The following is a 23,086-nucleotide window of genomic DNA, read 5'->3' on the forward strand; positions in this document are numbered from 1 at the left end:
ATGAAGAAGGGTCGATTAGTTACGGACAATTTTGCATTAGTCACGCATCCATCAAACAATTCTTTGGCTAAATAAAGACTAATGTTTATAGAAATTGTCAACTTTATGCAAACAATGGTTCGGTTATGGTTTGGGTTGTATGTGAACAAAACAGCCTACCAGCTGAATATTCAGTGTCAGATTAACCTTCATGGTTTTGAACTTTATGCTGCCTACAGCTTTCTGTTCACTGCCCACTCTGCACTGCATGGGAGACAGAAAAAGTCAATATACATATACACTCACTGGACACTTTATTAGGCACACCTTGCTTGCACTGGGCCTTCTATGTTCATGGCATAGATTCAACAAGGTTCTGTTAACATGTTGGTCAGGATAGCATCGCACAGTTGCTTCTCACATCCCAAAGGTCAGATTGAGATTTGGTAACACTCTCTGGTAATACAGGGACGGACTTGGTTGGCAACAATACTGAGGTAGGTTGTGGTGTTTAAATGATTGGCAATTATGAGCCTGAAATATGCCAATTATGAGTTACTCTTCTATCAGCTTGCAGCAGTCTTCCTAGTCTCTTCTGACCTTTGACATAAACGAAGCACTTTAACATAGCAAGCTTCAGCTTACTCTTTTTCAAACTGTAGAGATGATCCCTGTTCTGAAATACTCAGACAACTCTGACTGTGATTGGAGCTTCGACTAACTAGGACACAATAATTTTATCACACAGACGCACCTTTACCATAAGAGTTAATTTTAGGATTAAATAAGTAGAGTGAACTACTTTTTGTATTAAAACTTACTTTCCATTCTGTTATTCAGTCAAAACAAATGCACGGACATTTAGAGAAACACATAAAACAAATTTCAAGACCACTGCACCAAACTCAAAGAGCATCCTATACCAACTCAAGTTCTTCCTGTTGCTATTCTCAGCAATGCGTACAAGAGAGACAGCGAGAGATCATATATCACGAACAAGCAAAGACACAGCACAGACTGAGCTTATAAACAACATGAACTGTAGCTACAAACAGCAGCCTGGAGTCAAAGGCAACTTTCTTTTTATCAGCTTCATCAGATATTTTATTCATCTCTTGGAGACAGTTAAAACTTCACTCAGCAGGCTTTGAATAATAATCAGCTTTGGGAAAAAAAATATACATGTAAAAAGTACATAAATCCATTTTAATTAGTATGTAAATAAGCTAATGTAAACACACAATTAGCATCAAGATAAGATATAAATTCCTCTTTCGCAGCAGCACCGCTGGAGACTTTGTGGATCAGGGACTTCACTTCTTGTCGTCTCGCTTTGTTTACACACACATCATGCAGTATTAAACATCAATGCGGTTTTATTCTCCCTGAAGCAAAACAACTCAACTCAAAGCAAGTCAAAGATGCTGGTGCCAGACTCTACACATCATTATTGTCTTTTATATTTTTAGGAAGACATCATATTGCACTATTGAGTAATCTCTCACTTGTAACAGCATAATACACATATGTTACTTCTTGCCGATGAGCCCGTGTATCTAAATGAACTAGCTGCAGTCCCACATACAGTACAAGATAAATACATATCATGGTAGAATTTACATACTGAAATGAACTGTACATCATTAGATGGCTGTTTTTCTGAGGTTATCTTGATAAGTAGCTTGACTGAGGCTCAAGTATCCAAAGTGAAGGCTACTCTCGCCTGTGATCATTTATTTGTATCTCAATGGACATCTTTTTACAATAATATATTTAATGCTTTATCATAATCTTTACTCCCCTGGCAGTCTTCATGAATCAGTCATTCCTGAAAGGACAAGCTACATTAAGTATAAAATAGCACACAGTGCTTCTTCTTGAAAATAAATGCAATACTTTTGATCAGTCTACAGCAACACACATGCCCACATACTGACACACTTAAAACAACACCAAAAGCCTACATCCATGCTAGCTGCTTTGTGGGGCTGTGCTTAGCAGCACTTAATTGGTTAAACTAATTACCAGTGTTAGCATGGTAACATTCCCACAATGGCAGCGCTTAATTTTTAGTAGGTAAAATTCTTACCATAGTAACATCTAGTAATTTACACTAATCTCAAAGAAGAGATGATGTTGATGGGATTTCTGTTAGTGTTTTCTCATGAACAAATTGAAACCCGATGATGGTGCTAAATAAAAAGTTCATTTATCACAAAGTTATTACGATTCATCTTGCGGGGAACATGTTACTTGATGGAAATCTGACATTTCTTGAAGCTGTTCATTCAAAGCCATATTGTGACAGTGGACCAACTGCTGGAGGATCAGTAAAGCTATAAACCAGCATCTCCAAGCTATTTGTGCTGATTCCTATGTTTTACATATTATGATAAAAAAAAAAAAAAAAAAACATCTGTTCCTTACCAGGTTTTAAAATTATATAAATACAACCTCCCAACAACACATGACATATTACACTGTGACTTTTTTTATTTAAACACATTGCTTTCACATTGCTTCATTTGACTGAGATGAGCTCTCTTAATAATTTCAATTGGGTTAAAGTCTAGACTTGGACTGAATCATTGCAACACCTTCATTCTTTTCTTTTTCAGCCATTCTGTTGCAACGAGCTGTAGTGGGAATCAGATTTGAACAAGCTTTAGATGTCCATCAGACAGCCTGTCCAACATTTGAATCTAAAATATTTTTGATATACAGACGAGTTCATTGTAAACTGTGCACAAGCTCATGCAAGGAGCTACAAGCTCCTCCACTGTATTAGCATGAAGTTTTCCTCTTTGGTCTCATGTATCCAAAGGACATTGTTCCAGAAGTCTTTGTTCAGATCCAGCTTTGCAAGCCTAAGCCATGCATATTAATTTTAGAGAGAAGAGTGTTTCTCCTGGAAACCTTTCTAAATAAGTCATATTTGTTCAGCCTTTGTCTAATTTTGCTCTCCTGAACTTTAACATATAACCTGCTAACTGATGGCTGTAGTGTCCAAGGTGTAACTCTTTGGTTTTCTGTAGTTTCTCTGAGTTTGGAGTAGATTTGCTGGGATCTCCAATCCTGAAAAGACTGGACGCAGTCTTTAATGCTTTCTGCTTGTGAAAAATCTAGTAGTGTGGTGGACTTGAAATAGTTTGATAATGGCCTTATAATGCTTCCCACATTGATTGGCAGCAGCAATTACTTCTTTAAGATCATTGCTGATGTCTTTCCTTCTTGGCATTGCATTAACACATACCTGAATGCTTCAGACCATCAAACTACCAAAGCATCTGCTGCTCACACTCACTGATGATCCATTAATCATGGACATTTGATTAGCAGCGCCTGGATCTGAATTCTCTAAATTCTATGCAAGCAGTGTGTTTTTTACACAGTCTGCATTAAGGATTCGTTTCTGTTAATAAACGATAACACTGTAAAATATCTCATGTATTTCTGTTGATCTGAGGTTGTATTTCGTTTATTTTAAGACCTGCTAAAGATAAAACTTTCCATTATATCCTGACATGTGAAAGAGTGTGTACTTTCTTTTTCACATGAATGCACTGCCAAAGACTAAATGAGAGCATATGGCACTGAAGTTCTACTGGGAGTTGAGAAACAGCAAACAGAATGACAGAACTGGGAATCAGAGGGTGAATGGACACTTTGTCAGGCTACCTTTCTGTGAACTAACAAATTGTATTCCCCTAAAAAAGAGTCATTACGCCCATCACTAGTCTGTAATCCCACACATCAACAATATTCTCACCAAAGCTCCAAGCAAATGTGATTTCTCCAAGAACCTTAGCCTATGTATTTTGCACATTTCCCCTGAGGATCTTTAACACCACCCTTTTCTATACCTCCTACACAAAGTGACAATATTGTTATAATTACCAACAATATCATAAGCTACATTGTTAAGACTTGTTACATATGATACTATACAGCAGCTCATGCTGTACAGACAATTTGATCGTCCACTTCATACCCAGATGTAGACAGATTGTGAAAACATGTATTGATACTGGACATCAGTGATTTTGGGGGGGAAGAAAACGGCTTCATGGCAATCCCCATCCACTTGTTTGTGTGGGTAAACATTGACAAGCATGTACATTACAATTCATCTCCTGTACAGTTCATTTACACTCTGTTGCACGCTCTTTTTTTTCTTTATACATTGTCTAATGAGCTCCTTTATCTGCTTATTGGCAGTGCTGAGTCATTTTAAAGTCGGTCAGTCCATCAGCCCCAGGCTGGATATCCACCGGGATGAAACATGAAGGCATCAAAAAGCACAGGAGGCTTAACACAAGCACAACTGAACTCAACTGCTGTGGTAAAAATCTCAATCAACTAGTTAATAAAATGTTATGTTGAAATTAAACTACTTACTGGAATGAAGCCAACATGTAATCGTTTCTGCAATGACTGTCCAGTGAGTAGTTTAACTCGACATGGCTCTGGTAAAAGTGCACAAGGCTATTTTCATGCAAGGGCTCTCTGCAGAGCAGTTTGCTTCTAGCCCACTGTGTTAAAGAATAAGCAAAACCTACACTCTCATGGTCTATTAAGAGACATGTATGTGTTTATAAAGAAAAAGACTGAAGACGGTAAAAGATGAAGACCAACACTATGGTAACAAGAAATAAAAAATGAAAATGAACCATGGTCAAGACAAACTTTTCTGAAAGGCCTTGTCTTTTGTTGGAAGATGTGTGAGCATTGTTGCTGTCTGTTGGTAATCAGCATGCTCGCTGCATCATATTTAATCTTAACAGCCTCCACATATACACACACATACACATTAGTCATATAGTGTTTCATTTCCCAAAGGAGAAATAGTTTTTATGTACTGTATTGTATTGTACTGTAGTGTGATATTGTGAATAAGTAGTTAGATAGATGTGATAGATGATAGATGGATATTTTGTGATCAAACATAATGTTTTTTTTAATCTAAAAGGATCTACAACTTATTCTTTATCTTACAAAATGAAAGATTCTTTATTCTGCATCAACATATTGCGGTATATATCAGTTAAAGTCAATAGCCAGTTCTTTAAATCCTTGCTTTTGTGTGGGTTTAGGTATTGAACTTTGTGTGGCTGACCCTCTTGCACAGATCTATACTCACATATAAATATGCATTTGCCAATAACATCCACGCTGTTTCATGCGTGGAACAGGTGTAGAGATAAAAGACCGATGTCTTTCGATTTCTTCTTCTTCTGAACCAAACATGTCAGACTGACTCTGTGGCTTCTTGAAGGTACTGCTCCTTGATGTTTGATATTTTCTTAATGATCTCTGCTAAGCTGGAATAGATGGCACAGCCTTCAAGGGCCTGAGGTTTGCTTGTTTTCTAAATGAGCTGAGGCGTAGGTTGACTCCAACTCCAAGTCTACCAGAATCTGCTTGCATGCAGGGATGCCTGGCCACAATCTACAGGTGTGTATTTGTGTATATGCACGTGTGCACTCCCCCTCGCTGATATGTGTTTTTTCAAGTGCAGTAAATGACATGGCTGTGTGCATTTCTATGTGCAAGTATGTGAATATGCAGGAAGCGAGAGAAAGAAAGTGAGAAACAGAGTGTGTTTGAGTGTGACCTACAGCTGTGATGTGGATCACTTGTATCCACTGTCATGAATGAGAAGAATAAATAATTTAAGGTGCTCTCTGTTAGCCTTTTGATATTGAAGCCAAGTGTATGTGAACGGAGCAGAGAACCAAGCAGTCCCACAGCTGGCCTAATTTGCCAGGATTCAAAGCAGCTTGACCTAAACCACCTGAGATGAATGCAGTCATTTAGCAAGAACAGACAGCTACGAGTCTCCCAGTAAGGTGGCCGTTTCCTTCCTTTCAGATTTCAGAGATGTTGCATAAAACCTAAGATTGCAATGTCAGTGCGTAAACAGACAGGCAAAGTGACCTCTCCTTGAAAAAGTCCCGCACTGAAGTTTAGTCTAAGGAAATGAAAGTCTGGAGAATCAGCTACAATGCAGAGATGGTGTGACTCATAGTAGCAGATGTGATGGAATGAGAGAAAATGTGAATGGAAAAAAACTAGAGCAAAAACAATCAATGAGTATTTTAGTTTGATAGCTCTTGGAGAGTGTAGGATATTTCTTCACAGAAACTCTGGTTGCTGTTATGTGTCTAACGATTACAGTATGTGTGGGTTCTGTTGCACTTGTGTTTATTCTGTTTTGTATCCAGGGTGTGTTTTTAAGCCAGCTCTTCTTCTGGAGGTGATACATTGTCGGCCCCAGCAGAGAGAGCATGAATGTTGTGAATCACCTCCTCGCCTTTTTCTTTCCACTCGTCCTAGAACCTGGTGCTCTCATGTTTCAGCATGCGGATGTTGGTAAGTGTGCCGCTGCCCCTGTGGTGGTATCCGTAAGCCTGGTGCTGCCCCTCCAGTCACCGAGCGCTGCTGCCCGACGACATGGTGCTGCTGGGACTGGAGCCGCCCGAGCCCCGATCTTCAAACACGCTGATCTCAAGCTGAAATTTTGATGAATGTCAAGGATCACTGTGCGTTGTCGACAAATTCCACTGAGAATTTAAAGCAATACAGTTTTAGAAACCTCAGTAAGGTATTTCAAACTATTTGGGCAAGCCTAATCTGACCTTACTGTTCTTCAGTGTAACCAGTGGTTTGTTCTAAATCCTCTGTATTTCCGTTCATGAAGGGTTCTCCTGTTTGCAGACTCCTCCAGGGTGTCCTTGACTTGATTATATGCAAGAAATTGTTTTTCTTAATTGTGGAAAGAACTCTGCAATCTTATAATTTAGTAGCCTTCTGTGGCCTTCTCCTGTTACTGTGCTGGCCAGTGGATTCCTACTTTTAAAGAAGAAATTTTGCTTTTTCTCTTTTTCATCTAAATAAGAGCTTCCTTCTCTTGCATAAACTTGCAGCTCTTTGCACATCAGCGAGTTCCAGTGAATGGCTACCAAACGCAAGTTCAACACCAGATTTATTATCTGCTTAGATTGTCATAAAATAACAAGGGAACATCTGGCTGTCGAACTGCTTGTCAGGAAATAGTGAAATTCCTTTTGAGCCACGGAGAATGGGAGACAATGTTTAAAAATTGCTTTTAATTCCTCAATGATTAAAAAATAATTTTTGGATTAATGCTTTTTAGTTAAAGCAGAAACTCTGTTCCCTGATCACATCTCGTTGGTTTACTTAAAATCCACTGTGGTGGCGTACGGACAAAAAGCGTGTCACTGTCCAGAAATGTATGAATCAAAGTTATCTGAACTCTCTGCTTACATTCATAAACCTTGGCAATGGTCTTACTGGACAGCGCTACTCTACTATCATCATATGTTGATTTTACTGTTAATAAAATGTTCACGAGGCTAAACTTAATTACTTGTGAAGGCTTCTACTATTCTATTGAAAAGGTCTGAGAGAGTCGAGCCTATGGGCTCTGCTCTTTAACGTAGTCAGTGGATTTTAATGGTGGCCTGTCTCTGGCACATGTCTATATTATGTTTACTTGTGTTTGTAGCTACATGAAGGTGAGGAAGCTGAGCCCCCAATAGGAGGACAGCTTCTGAACCATATGAACTCACATCAGAGTCTCTTGAAAAATTCCTTCTGCATCAAGGAAACCTGAGCTTATTAAAAAAACAACATAACAATAGTCTGCCATGAATTTCTTCCTTCTGGGTTTCTCCTTCCAGAATTCCTCTTGTCTGCGTCTCCCCCTTTGTTTGTTTATGTATTACTTTCTTTGTAGGCTTCTTTTTTTTATTGATAATAACTTTCTCTGTATGTCTCTGGTTTCTTTGCTTCCATTGTTTTCTCTCCTTTGAGACTGTCTGCTTCATTTATTAATATCACCTTTTAATTCCAACCATTCGTTCTCTGCATAACCACTCAGTCTTTTAAGAGTTGGTAATGGGTTGACCTGCAGCCCGTTTTTTTTCTTTGGGCCAGTGTGGGCCAGGACTGTGTGATGGTCTATTGGACACATTCACTCTCTCCATGTGTCTGTGCTGGTATCAGTCCAGCTGTCAATAGGAGATATAGTGCTGTCCACTCCTGAAAATGTAGCAATTCATCTATAAAAGAACAGCCACATGAAAACTTGGATATCATTGAAAAGGCCTTGATATAAAACCTTACTTCCGATTGACCACATTAATATTATTTATTTTTTATTTTTTGCATATTTCCATATCAAAGCACAGAACTTTCTGTTTTTTTCAGAGCTTTTTTAAGATTTACTCACGATAAAAAATAGTTGGCCAGTGAACAGCTACTCTGCAGCAGCTGGACTTTAAGTGTCTTGTTTCATGGGCATCCTGATGGTAATTTATGAAGAAGTTTTTTCACCATTGCTGTATCAAATCCAGATGTTTCCACCAGTTTCAATAATTCTAACCAATGTCTTTCCACGCCATCTTTAAACTGTCTTATAAATGTTGAGCTGTCCTGTCTGGGCCTTTATCCACTATCTATTTGTTGCACAGAGATCACAGTAACATATGGGAGGAGGATACAACCCTCATTCCTCTCTCTATGGGGTCTGTGAGCAGCAGACCTCGAGGAGCGTAGATCTTCTCATTCTGCTCCTGGATGAAACCTGATATCTTCCTCAGCACCTGGAATAAAACAAGGGGGGCAGAGAGGTATTAGAACAAGTACCTCTGGAGGTAATCCAGATTTGATTAGAAATGTTGGAGGTAAGATGAAAACCCAAGCAGGACAATCAGGCTCCCATAAAAAAATAATAAGAGAGAACTGAGATTCAGTACCTGCCGACTACTTTTTCAGGATGCGTTCTGTGTTACACGCGGTATCTAAAAGAGGTTAAATTGGCCCAAGTTACTTTAACCTCTGGAAAATATGAAAAATGAAAGAAACTAATTTGCAGTCCTTCTGCGCATACTTAGCATGCGGCATATGATACCAGCTCTGTCAAATCATTGCCCGGCTTTATTTTTCCTGCGCATTAAAATCCAAACTTAAAGTAATTCCATTATGCTCCAAGTATAGCAGCTATTTTTTCTGCATACTTCCAAGCCACTCATGTCAAGCAGGGCTGCATGAATTGAATTACTAAAAATGATGAGTATGAGCTTTTCTGCTTTTGAACTTTTCCATTTGGAAGCTTGAGTTCCTAATTCAAAAGATGGCTCTCTTTAAGGCTAAATGTCATGCCTTGGTTAACTGTCAAGGCTCTAAAATATGAAGTGGACAGTTTATTTAGATTGCACTGGCAGTGGACGTTTTTCTCGGTTTTGCAAGTGAGCATTGCAGCAACTGTGCGAAAACCACAGAGCAGCAGTGGAGTGAATCTGTGCGGTTCAGGCCATGCTTTGGCACACAGATTCAAACAAGCATGTCTGTATACATTCTCTCATTCATTGCAACTGCACACAAACCGTTTTATCTGGAGATGTGAATAGTGTCTACGAAACCTAAGAACTGAATGTTGTTCCAGCGATGCTGCTGATAGCAACTAAATGTCTGCAGACTGATGGCCAGTAATGCCAAACAGGCAGCTATTAGCTAAAGTGGGTTTATTAGAACGGCTTATTCAGCCTTAGCTATGCCTCCATGGGAACAAATCATGCTGATGTACCACGGCTCGCCTAAACTCTGCCAGTGTCATGTCGGCCAGCACCGTGTTCCTCTGTGCCTCATTTGCACCCACAGAGCTGCTGCCGCTACACATGTTAACCAATATGTACAACTCTATTAAAGAGAGCTTATTTAAATTCTTTATGACTTTCTAGAGATGCTGTACATTTCCTCAGGTTTGAGGAGGAGACAGGAGAAGCATTTGCTTGCTGTGACTTCTTCCAACTACTACCTGCCCTGATTTAACAAGGGCATTGCACAGATTTTATAATATTTGGCAGGGTGCAGACTCTCTCATGTCCAGCGCCGCTGATTCAGACATTTGCATTCCTAAGTACAGCTCTGCTGCGTAATGACTTCAAAGTTTCTGAGCTGCAGTAAGTGTGAAAATGGTTCTATTGAACATGACAAATTCACATCCTTTTTTGTGAGTTAGCTAAAGGTCATTGCAGCACACAGCCTAGAGCGATTAAAACAACACTAAGCAGTTCACTGAGCACTGTCCTCCTCTAGTATGTCAAAGGCCTCGTACAGCTGCAGGCCCAGCTGCTTATACAGTGACCCTTGTTAGTGGAGACTAAACAACAAAAGAAATATTTTTTGTCTCCCATTGGAAAAAGATACTTTTGCAATAAAATGTCTGGAAAACATTAGGACATTGCGTTTCTCAGTGAAAAGAAATTGAACTGAAGCCATCGAAATTCAGCGGTTTTGCCCCGCTGTTCTTTAAATCAGTGAGATCCATGTGAAATAGCGCTGAGCACAAAGCAATCAATATTTGACTTATAAGATATCCACACATTTCTTAACGCAACACAAACCATTTCCTTTGCTACAAACTCCAAGAGAATCAAGCATCGCGGTAAAGTGGCAGAGAGACACACAGAGGAGCCCTGACTAATCAGTTTACTGTGGTTCAGGGAAAAGGCCAATCCTTTCACTTGCTAGCGAGCTCTCGGGGCAGCTCAATCCTCTTCGGTGTAACAATATGACAGTCAAGTATCCAAGCTGTGCCTGTGTTGTACTGGCATGTGTGTGTGACAGCCCTTCTGGGAAAAGCTTTGTGTTTGTGACAGCATACGCACAATCCCCTGCTTATGCTACCAAATGCAATATAAAGGATTTTATGCATTTGTACACGTGTCCTTTAGAAACCCATACTGTATGTTCAGCTACATTCTTGTCAATAATACGAGAAGAAAAGTAGAAGATGGAGGGCACAAAGTGTGCGTGAGGGAAGTCTTGTGAATGTTTTTACGCACATGTATCTGTTCTGACATGCTGGGAGCAATCAGTGTCCTTTGATGGTGTGAGATGTAAGCATCAAGGGACTCCAGTGAATCTGCACTCTGATCTGCGAGCGCTGTGTTGTGGGACTCGGACGCACATGAACATGCAGCATCAACTTGGGTGGGTACACGTTATCATCATCAGTCATAATGTCGTTCAGCCAAGATGGCTGAGTTAAGCAAGCAAATAAACAACTCTCCTGAGAAACTGATAGAATCTCAGGATCTTAATGGGGCAGCACCCAGCTGACAGGGAGATGAAAAGAGCCTCAGACTAGGCAATTTCTGCATGGCTTCAACTCAGCAATAAGTCCTTTTGTACTTCTTGGTCAAGCTCCTAGTACCTCTGTAGTGCTTTGATGAAGAAATGTTTACAAAACGCAACAAGACAAGGGAGATGACAGAGATCAGAACAGAGAGGAATGCTGAAAACTTCATGCAGCTCCAGTTCTATCTAAAACGGCGGCAGGTACACACAAAATCACAAGAGGATTAATCACGCTCGCTGTGTCTGCCTATGCGATTGTGTTATGTGTGCGTGTGTTCCTGTTCCATTTCAGTGACTAACAAGCAGCTACACAGCCATGCGGAGCTTTAACCACCTGCCCTTTGTCAAGATGGGCATCTTAGTTGCACTTTAGGTAAGCGTCAGCTGGCGTGCCATGCCTTATCCAGCGGCACACTTGTGTGGCCTTTAGAGTGAGTTTTAAACTCTGATGGACAGACAGAGACAGAGATTGCATCTCCTAGAACTGTGTGTTCTCTTCTTAAAGAGCCGGATGAGGCTTAATGTTTTTTTGAGTGGGAAAGAGTTGAATTCAATAGAAATTGACTCATAGAGGAGAAAATAACACTTCTGTAAGTGGAGTTCATCACTGCACATTAAAAGGTTCACCTTCATCTCACATTCTGAGATTCTGGGCTCTGTCCACTGAGGCATTTGTGTGCATCTTTTGCTGTTTTTTTTTCCAGGTTCCTCAGTCTCCTACCAAGGCATGTGGGATACGTGCAGCATGAATAATGTGCCATCACTTGTGAACTGTGTTTGGGTTTGCATGGCGTTTCGCTATGCCTGTGCAATACCCAGAGAAGAGAGTGCAATACAGGTTGTCTTGTGCTGCAATTTAAAGACACATTCTAGTTCAAGATGTGGTTTCAGGTTTAAAAAGGGAGACAGCATAGAAGATGCTCACTGAACTCCATACAAAACATAAAAAAAGCTCATAAAGTGAGCCTGAGGAATAGATGGTGGCTGAATCGAAGTGTGCAGTAAACTGAAAGAATAATTGTATTTACAGCAAAAGTCTGTTGTTTTATCTACAGCAGATCTTAAAGATGGTTAATGGAATAATAATTGTTTTTTTATATTTAAAAGGCTAATTTTAACCTCATTTAAGCTACAACCTCTATAAAAAGCAGCAAACTGAAACAAAAATATGACAAGTTAAAAATTATTATACAGTATTTCCACCCAAAAATGTAATATTTTGTGTACACAGAATTCTTACCTTTTCATATCGCGTTTCCATGCAGAGGAAGATGATATAGCTGTTGCACAAGCCAGACATCCTTCCAGGTACGACTGACCTCCAATTTTTTTCAGCCTCAGCATAATAGAGTTAAGGGTCTCATCACCGTCTCCTCAAGTAAAGTTCGTTCAATCTACTTATAAACCAAAAACAAACAAGACAACAGCGGTTGTAAGAATGGCACAAGTGAAATATGTTCTGTTAGCCTGCCAAATATGCTGCCTGTATTCTACTCAACCCAAATACAATTTTTTCAAGGAATTAAAACAAGAACAACTTTGATTACAGAATATGGAAAACCTGATGAACAATTACTTATAACTACGTCAGCAATGTATTTTTTTCCATCTGACAGAGAACATTTGCAGTAAATCGATGACAACTGAGTGTTTTCTTGCTCTGCTCTTGGTGTGGATTGTCTGCTTCATATGCAAATTGCTAGACAAATATCAATTATACTCCTACATAACACCATTCACTAATTAAAGCAAGGTAAAGAAAGTAAAATTGCTCTTTAAATTAAATAGCATTCTCTCACACAGTCTTTAACTAAAGGCATCTACTTTTGCTTTAACTGTTCACACATGCATACATTCAGGAGATGTTAGATGGGGAGAAACATATATATTACTTATACAACAGACATTTGCATCCATTTGTGGAATGATGCCCCTTGTAATTATTATGCATAATTTGTGCATTTCAAGTATTAGCTTTTTGCTTTTGAGGACCAGCATTACAGGAATGAGACGTTTCCTGGTTTAAGGAGCATCCCATATGCACAAGTGTTCTTTTAAGTGTATCTGCAGTCTATCTGTGAGTTTAGCTTAATAGACAAGTCTACAGTATGGGCCATCAATCTTTCTGTATCAGTCAAATTAGAGTTATATGAAGTGGGGGGGTTATATTGCCTTTGTCTAGGTATTTGAGTGTGTGTGTTGGACTCACCCTGTTGTCAAGCTCTGAGGGAAACTTGGCCTGGAATCGGCACACGTTCCTTCACTGTAGTCTCTCTGTATAAACACCTTGGTGACAGCGATGGACTGTGCCGGAGCTCCTGAAGGTTGTGGAACTAAGAAGTTACAAAACAGAAGAAAAAAACAGAAAAATGAATTTTGTGGTCAAGAATACATTTCACTTCATGTACAGTACTCTATGGATATAATAAGATAAGATAATGTGTACACACACACACACACAATATATAATATATAGATATGTATATATATATATATATATATATATAATATAGAGAGAGAGAGAGAGAGAGAGAGAGGGGTTGGAAAGGTTGCCAAGAGAGGACTCCTCCCTCTAAAACGAACATGGCTGTGCAGCTTAGGTTTGCCAAATTGCATCTGAACGAACCACAAGACATCTGGAACAATGTCCTTTGGAGGTTAGATGACAGCAAAAGCACAAACAGCGTTCTGCACAAACATCTCATACCAACTGTAAAGCACGGTGGTGTAGGGTTGATGATTTGAGCTTGATTTGTAGCAACAGGATCTCCTCCTCTGTCCTCTGATCTCCTTGTTTACCAAAGCATTAGTTAAATGTGAGGCCATCTGTCTGATAGCTAAAGCTTGGCCCAAATTGGGTCGTGCAACAGAAAAGTAATCCCAAGCACAGCAGCAATGGCTGAAACAGAAAAGAATCAAGATGTTGCAATGGTCCAGATGAAGTCCAGACCACAATCTGAATTAAATGCTGTAGTGGGACCTTATGAGAGCTGTGTATAAGTGAATACATGCAAACCTCAGTGAAATGAAGCACCTGTGAGCCAGAATGCCTCTCCTATGATGTGAGAAACTGATAAAGTCACACACAAAAAAAGGACAAAAGACTTCAAGTTCTTGCTACTAAAGGTGGCTTTACAAGCTGTTGAATCATAATTTTAGGAGTTGAAATAAGTAGAAGATGAACTACTTTTGTATTCAAACTTACTTTCCATTATCGCTGTATTTCATGTCAAAACAAATGCACGGACATTTAGAGAAACACAAAACAAATTTCAAGACCACGCTGCACCAAACTCAAAGAGCATCCTATACCAACTCAAGTTCTTCCTTTGCTATTCTGCAGCAATGCGTACAAGAGAGACACGAGAGATCATATATCAAACAAGCAACAAGCCAAGACACAAACAGACTGAGCTATAAACAACATGAACTGTAGCTACAAACAGCAGCCGAGTCAAAGGCATCTTTCTTTTTATCAGCTCATCAGATATTTATCACTCGGGAGACAGTTAAACTTCACTCAGCAGCTGTTGAATATAATCAGCTTGGAAAAAATATCGTAAGTTACCAAAAAAAAAAAATTGAAAAAATTCCATTTGTTTTAATATTATATGTAAATAAGCTAATGTAACACACAATAGCATCAAGATAGATATAAATTCCTCTTTCGCAGCAGCACCGCTGGAGACTTTGTGGATCAGGACTTCAGCTTGGCTCGCCTTTGTTTACACACACAATCTGCGATAGAAACATCAATGCGGTTTTATTCTCCCTGAAGCAAACAACTCAACTCAAAGCAAGTCAAAGATGCTGGTGCAAGACATACTACACATCATATTGTCTTTATATTTTTTAGGAAGACACAATTGCACATGAGTAATCTCTCACTTTGTAACGGCTAAATACCATATGTTACTTCTGCCGATAGCCCGTGTATCAAATGAACTAGCTGCATCCCACATACAGTACGAAGATAAATCATATCATGGTAGAATTACATACTGAAAGGAACTGTACCACATGAGATGGCTGTTTTTTCTGAGGTTATCTTGATAGTAGCGTTGACTGAGGCCAAGTAGCCAAAGATGAAAGGCTCTCTCGCCCTGTGATCATTATTTGTATCTCAATGGACATGCTTTTTACAATAATAATTTAATGCTTTATCATATCTTTACTCCCCTGGCAGTCTTCATGAATCAGTCATCCTGAAAGGACAAGCTACAAAGTATAAAAATAGCACACAGTGCGTTCTTCTTGAAAATAAAATGCAATACTTTTGATCAGTCTACACCAACACACATGGCCCACATACTGACAGCACTAAACAACAACAAAAGCCTACATCCATGCGACTGCTTTGTGGGGCTGTGCTTAGCAGCACTAATTGGTTAAACTAATTACCAGTGTTAGCATGGTAAATTCCACACAATGGCAGCGCTTACTTTTTAGTATGGTTAAATTCTACTCATAGAACATCTAGTTAATTTTACACAATCTCAAAGAAAGAGGATGTTATTGAAGAGATTTCTGTTAGGTGTTTCTCATGAACAAATTGAAACCCGATGATGGTGCTAAATAAAAAGTTCATTTATCACAAAGTATTACGATTTCATCTGCAGGGAAACATGTTACTGTTGATGGAACTCGGACATTTCTTGAGCTGTCATCAGGGACCAACTGCTGGAGGATCAGTAAAGCTAAACCAGCATCTCCAAGCCTATTTGTTGCTGATCCCTATGTTTCACATATTATTAATAAATTAAAAAAAAAAAAAACACTGTTCCTTACCAGGTTTAAAATTAGATAAATACAACCTCACAACAACACATGAACATATTACAGACACTGTGACTTTTTTATTTAACACATTGCTTTCACATTGCTTCATAGACTGACTGAGATGAGCCCTCTTATAATTCCATTGGTTTAAAAGGTCTGAGACTTGGACTGAATCAAGCAACACCCTTCAGTCTTTCTTTCAGCCATCTGTTGCAACGAAGCTGTAGTGGGAATCAGATTGAAACAAGCTTTAGATGTCCATCAGACAGCCTGTCCAACATTTGAATCTAAAAATATTTTGATAGACGACGAGTTCATTGTAAAACTCTGTGGCAACAGCTCATGCAGGAGCTACAAGCTCGCCCTGTATTGCATGAGTTTCCTCTTTGGTCTCATGTATCCAAAGGACATTGTTCCAGAAGTCTTTGTTCAGATCCAGCTTTGCAAGCCTAAGCCATGCAATAATTTTAGAGGAAGAGTGTTTCTCCTGGAAACCTTTCTAATAAGTCATATTTGTTTCAGCCTTGGCTATTTTGTCTCTCCTCGAACTTTAACATATAACCTGCAACTGATGGTGTAGGTGCCAAAGGTTAACTCTTTGGTTTTCTGTAGTTTCCTCTGAGTTGGGTAGATTTGCTGGGATCTCCAATCCTGAAAAGAATGGACGCAGTCTTTAAGTCTTGTCTGCTTGTGAAAAATACTGTAGTGTGGTGGACTTGAATAGTTTGATGAATGGCCTATATGCTTCCCATATGATTGGCAGCAGCAATTACTTCTTTAAGACATTGCTGATGTCTTTCCTTCTTGGCATTCAGTTCACATACCTGAATGCTTCAGACCATCAAACCTACCAAAGCATCTGCTGCTCACACTCACTGATGATCCATATCATGGACATTGATGAAGCAGGCGCTGGATCGGAATTCTCTAAATTCTATGCAAGCAGTGTGTTTGTGACACGAGTCTGCATTAAGGATTCGTTCTGTTAATAAACGATAACACGGTAAAATACTACTAGTTATTTCTGTTGATCTGAGGTTGTATTCGTTTTATTTAAGACCTGCTAAAGATAAAACTTTCCATTATTATCCTGACATGTGAAAGATGTGTACTTTCTTCTTTTTTTCACATGAATGCACTGGCCAAGACTAAATGAGAGCATTGGCACTGAAGTTTACTGGGAGTTGAGAAACAGCAAACAAATGACAGAACTGTGGAATGCAGAGGGTGAAGGGACACTTTGTCAGGCTACCATTCTGGGAACTAACAATTGTATTCCCGCTAAAAAAGATTCAGACGAGCCCATCATAGTCTGTAATCCCACACATCAACAATATTCTCACCAAAGCTCCGAGCAATGGATTTCTCACAAGAACATTAGCCTGTATTTTTGCAACATTCCCCTGAGGATCTTTAACCAACCCTTTTTCTATACATCCTACACAAAGTGACAATATGTGTTATAATTAACAAACAATATCATAAGCAACATTGTTAAGACGGTTACATATGCTACAATACACAGCTCATGCTGTACAGACAATTGGATCGCCACTTCAACCCAGATGTAAACAGATTGTGAAACAATGTATTGATACTGGTCATCAGTGATTTGGGGAGGGAGAAAACGGCTTCATGGCAATCCCCACCACTGTTTGTGTGGGTAACATTGACAAGCTAGTACATTACAATTCATCTCCTGAACAGTTTCATTTAAACTCTGTTGAGCACGCTCTTTTTTTTTTTCTTATAACATTGTCTAATGTAGCTCCTTGTCATTTATATCTGCTATGTGGCAGTGCTGAGTCATTTTCATAAAGTCGGTCCCATCAGCCCCAGGCTGGATATCCACCGGAGTGAAACATGAAGGCATCAAAAAGCCAGGAGGCTTAACACAAGCACAACTGAACAACTGCTGTGGTAAAAATCTCAATCAACTAGTTAATAAAATGTTATGTTGAAATTAAACTACTACTAAGGAATGAAGCCACATGTAATCGTTCTGCAATGACTGTCCAGTGAGTAGTTTAACTCGACCTGGCTCTGGTAAAGTGCACAAGGCATTTTCATGCAAGGGCTCTCTGCAGAGCAGTTTGCTTCTAGCCCACTGTGTTAAAGAATAAGCAAAACCTACACCTCATGGTCTATAAGAGACATGTAGGTGTTTATAAAGAGAAAAGACTGAAGAACGGTAAAAAAAGAAGACCAACACTATGGTAAAGAAATAAAAAATGAAAATGACCATGGTCAAGACAAACTTTTCGGAAAGGCCTTGTCTTTTTTGGAAGATGTGTGAGCAATTGTTGCTGTCTGTTGTGATCAAAGCATGGCGCGCTGCATCATATTTATCTTAACAGCCTCCACATATACAAAACATACACATAGTCAATAGTTTTTCATTTCCAAGGAGAAATAGTTTTTATGACTGTATGTATTGTACTGTAGTGTGATATTGTGGAAAAGAGTTAGTGTAGAGTGTGAATAGTGATGATGGATATTTTTGTGATACACCATAATGTTTTTTTTAATCTAAAGGATCTACAACTATTCTTATCTTACCAAATGAAGATTCTTTATTCTGCATCACCATATGCGGTATTATCAGTTAAAGTCAATAGCCAGTTCTTTAAATCCTTGCTTTGGTGGGTTTAGGTATTGAACTTGTGTGGCTGACCCTCTTGCACAGATCTATCCTCACGTATAAATAAATGCATTTGCCATAACATCCACGCTGTTTCATGCGTGAGAACAGGTGTAGAGATAAAGACCGATGTCTTCGATTTCTTCTCTCTGAACCAAACATGTCAGACTGACTCTGTGGCTTCTTGAAGGTACTGGCTCCTGTGTTTTGAATTATTTTCTTAATGATCTCTGCCTAAGCTGGAATAGATGGCAACGCCTTCAAGGGCCTGAGGTTTGCTGTTTTCTAAATGAGCTGAGGCGTAGGTCGACTCGCAACTCCAAGTCCACAGAATGCTTGCATGCAGGGATGGCCTGGCAAAATCTACAGGTTGTATTTGTTGTATATGAACGTGTGCACTCCCCCTCGCTGATATGTGTTTTTTCGATGCAGTAAATGACCTGGTTGTGTGCATTTCTATGTGCAAGTATGTGAATAGGCAGGAAGCGAGAGAAAGAAATAAGAGAAACAAAGTGTGTTTGAGCGTGAACCTACAGACTGTGATGTGGATCACTTGTATCCACTGTCGTGAATGAGAAGAATAAATAATTTAAGGTGCCTCTCGTTAGCCTTTGAATTGGAAGCCAAGTGTATGGCGAACGGAGCAGAGAACCAGCAGTCCCCAGCTGGCCTATTTGCCAGATTAAAAGCAGCTTGACCTAAACCAACTGAGATGAATGAAGTCATTTAGCAAGAACAAGACAAGCTACGAGTCTCCCAGTAAGGTGGCCCGTTTCCTTCCTTTCAAGTTTCAGAGATGTTGCATAAAACCTAATATTGCAATGTCAGTGCGTAAACAGACAGGCAAAAGTGACCTCTCCTTGAAAAGTCCCGCACTGAAATGTGGTCTAAGGAAGTGAACGTCTGGAGAATCAGCTACAATGCAGAGATGGTGTGACCATAATGCAGATGTGATGGAATGAGAGAAAATGTGAATGAAAAAAACTAGAGCAAAAAACAAGCAATGAGTATTTTAGTTTCGATAGCTCTTGGAGATTGTAGGATATTTCTTCACACAAAACTTGGTTGCGTGTATGTGTCTAACAGTAGGAGTATGTTGGGTTTTCTGTTGCACTGTGTGTTATTCTGTTTTGTATCCAGGGTGTGTTTTAAGCCAGCTCTTCTGCTGGAGGTGATACATTGTCGGCCCCCAGCAGAGAGAGCAGGAAGTGTGTGAAATCACCTCCTCGCCTTTTTCTTCCACTCGTCCTAGAACTGGTGCTCTCATGTGGTGCAGCATGCGGATGTTGGTAAGTGTGCCCGTCGCCCTGTGGTGTATCGTAAGCCGGGTGCTGCCTCCATTCACCGAGCGCTGCTGCCCGACGACATGGTGCTGCTGGGACTGGAGCCGCCCGAGCCCCGATCTTCAAATCACGCTGATCTCAAGCTGAATTTTGATGAATGTCAAGGATCACTGTGCGTTGTCGACAATTCCACGAGAATTTAAAGGCAATACAGTTTTAGAAACCTCAGTAAGGTATTCAACTATATGGGGCAAGCCTATCTGACCTTACTGTTCTTCAGTGTAACCAGTGGTTTGGTTCTAAATCCTCTGTATTTCCGTTCATGAAGGGTTTCCTGTTTGCAGACTCCTCAGGTGTCCGTGACTTGATTATATGCAAAGAATGTTTTCTAATTGTGGAAAGAACTCTGCAATCTTATAATTTAGTAGCTTTGTGGCCTCCTCCTGTTACGTGGGGGGTGCTGGCCAGTGGATTCCTACTTTAAAGAAGAAATTTTGCTGTTCTCTCTTTTCATCTAAATAAGAGCTTCCCTCTTGCAAAACTTGCAGCTCTTTGCAATCAGCGGAGTTCCAGTAATGGCTACCAAACGCAAATTTCAACACCAGATTTATTATCTGCTTAGATGTCAAAATAACAAGGGACATCTGGCTGTCGAACTGCTTGTAGGGAAAAGTGAAATTCCTGTTTGAGCCACGGAGAATGGGAGACAAGGTTTAAAAATTGTTTTAATTCCTCAATTGATAAAAAAATAATTTTGGATTAATGCTTTTTAGTTAGCAGAACTCTGTCCCTGATCACATCTCGGTGGTTTACTTAAAATCCACGTGTGGTGGCGTCACGGACAAAAACGGTGTCACTGCCAGAATGTAGAATCAAGTTATCTGAACCTCTCTGCTTAATTCAGGTAAACCTTGGCAATATGGTCTTACTGGACAGCGCTACTCGACTATCATCATATGTTGATTTTACTGTTAATAAAATGTTCACAGAGAAGAGGCTAATACTTAATTACTTGTGAAGGCTTCTACTATTTCGATTGAAAAGGTGAGAGAGTCGAGCCTATGGGCTCTGCTCTTTAACGTAGTCAGTGATTTTAATGGTGGCCTGTCTCTGGCACATGTCTATATTAATGTTTACTTGTGGTTTGTAGCTACATGAAGGTGAGGAAGCTGAGCCCCAATAGGAGGACAGCTCTGAACCATATGAAACTCACATCGAGTCTCTGAAAAATTCCTTCTGCACAAGGAAACCTGAGCTATAAAAAAACAACATAACAATAGTCCTGCCATGAATTTCTCTTCCTTCTGGGTTTCTCCTTCCAGATTCCTCTGTCTGCGTCGCCCTTTGTTGTTTATGTATTTCTTCGTTGTAGGCTTCCTTTTTTTTAGTGATAATAACTTTCTCTGTATGGTCTCTGGTTTCTTTGCTCCATTGTTTTCTCTCCTTTGAGACGGTCGGCTTCATTTATAATATCAACTTTTAATTTCAACCATTCGTTCTCTGCATAACCACTCAGTCTTTAAGATTTGGAAATGGGTTGGACCTGCAGCCCGGTTTTTCTTGGCCAGTGTGGGCCAGGACTGTGTGATGGTCTATTGGACACATTCACTCTCTCCATGTGTCTGTGCTGGTATCAGTCCAGCTGTCAAAAGGAGATATAGTGCTGTCCACATCCTGAAAATGTAGCAATCATCTATAAAAGAAAGCCCACATGAAAACTTGGAATATCATTGAAAAGGCCGGTGATAAAACTACTTCCGAGTGGCCACATTAATATTATTTTTTTATTTTGTTTGCATATCGCCATATCAAAGCACAGAACTTTCTGTTTTTTTCAGATGCTTTTTAAGATTTACTCACGTAAAAAAAATAGTTGGGCCAGTGACACCTAACTCTGCAGCAGCTGGACTTTACTGTCTTGTTTCATGGCATCCTGATGGTAATTTAATGAAGAAGTTTTTTCATCCATTTGCTGATCAAATCAGATGTTTCCACCATTTTTCAATAATCTAACCCAAGGTCTTTTCCACGCCATCTTTAAACTGCTATAAAGTTGGCGGTCCTGTCTGGGCCTTTATCCACTATCTATTTGTTGCACAGAGATCACATAACATATGGGAGGAGGAATACAACCTCCATTCCTCTCTCTTGGGGTCTGTGAGCACAGACCTCGAGGAGCGTAGATCTTGCTCATTCTGCTCCTGGATGAACCTGATACTTCCTCAGCACCTGGAATAAAACAAGGGGGGCAGAGAGGGATGAGACAAGTATACCTCGGGAGGTAATCCAGATTTGAGGAAAATGTTGGAGGTAATATGAAACCCAAGCAGGACAATCAGGCTCCCATAAAAAAATAATAAGAGAGAACTGAGATTCAGTACCTGCCGACAACTTTTTCAGGATGCGTTTTGTGTTACACAGCGGTATCTAAAAGAGGTTAAATGGGCCCAAGTTACTTTTAACCTCTGGAAAATGAAAAATGAAAGAAACTAATTTGCAGTCCTCTGCGCATACTTAGCATGCGGCATATGAACCACTCTGTCAAATCATTGCCGGCTTTTTTTCCTGCGCATTAAAATCCAAACTTAAATAATTCCATTATGCTCCAAGTATGCAGCTCATTTTTTCGTCATACTTTCCAAGGCCACTCATGTCAAGCAGGGCTGCATGAATTGAATTACTAAAAAGCGATGAGTATGACTGTTCTAGCTTTTTGAACTTTTAATTGGGAAGCTTGAGTTCCTAATTCAAAAGAGGCTCTCTTTAAGGCTAAATGTCATGCCTTGGTTAAACTGTCCAAGGCCTCTAAATAATGAAGTGGACAGTTTATTTAGATTGCACTGGCATGGAGTTTTTCTCGGTTTTGCAAGTGAGCATTGCAGCAACCACAGAGCAGCAGTGGAGTGAATCTGTGCGGTTCAAGGCCATGCGTTGGGCACACAGATATCAAACAAGCATGTCTGTATACATCTCTCATCATTGCAACTGCACACAAACCGTTTATCTGGAGATGTGAAAGTGTCTACGAAACCTAAAGAACTGAAGTTTGTTCCAAGCGATGCTGCTGAAGCAACTAAAGGTCTGCAACGATGGCCAGTAAATGCCAAACAGGCAGCTATTAGCTAAAGTGGGTTTATTAGAACGGCTTATCAGCCTAGCTTTACCTCCATGGGAACAAATCATGCTGAGTGTACCACGGCATCGCCTAACTCTGCAGTAGGTCATGTTCGGCCAGCGC

The 23,086-nt window shown here is 39.8% G+C and overlaps 1 pseudogene; it reads right to left on the reverse strand.

The window, feature by feature from the left end:
- Positions 1 to 2,595: 2,595 nt before the first annotated feature.
- On the reverse strand, positions 2,596 to 23,018 carry LOC120715004 (annotated as a pseudogene).
- Between the last annotated feature and the right edge of the window lie 68 nt (positions 23,019 to 23,086).

This window comes from Simochromis diagramma, unplaced genomic scaffold, assembly GCF_900408965.1.
Source record: "Simochromis diagramma unplaced genomic scaffold, fSimDia1.1 OVJJ01000421.1, whole genome shotgun sequence".
NCBI lineage: Eukaryota > Metazoa > Chordata > Actinopteri > Cichliformes > Cichlidae > Simochromis > Simochromis diagramma.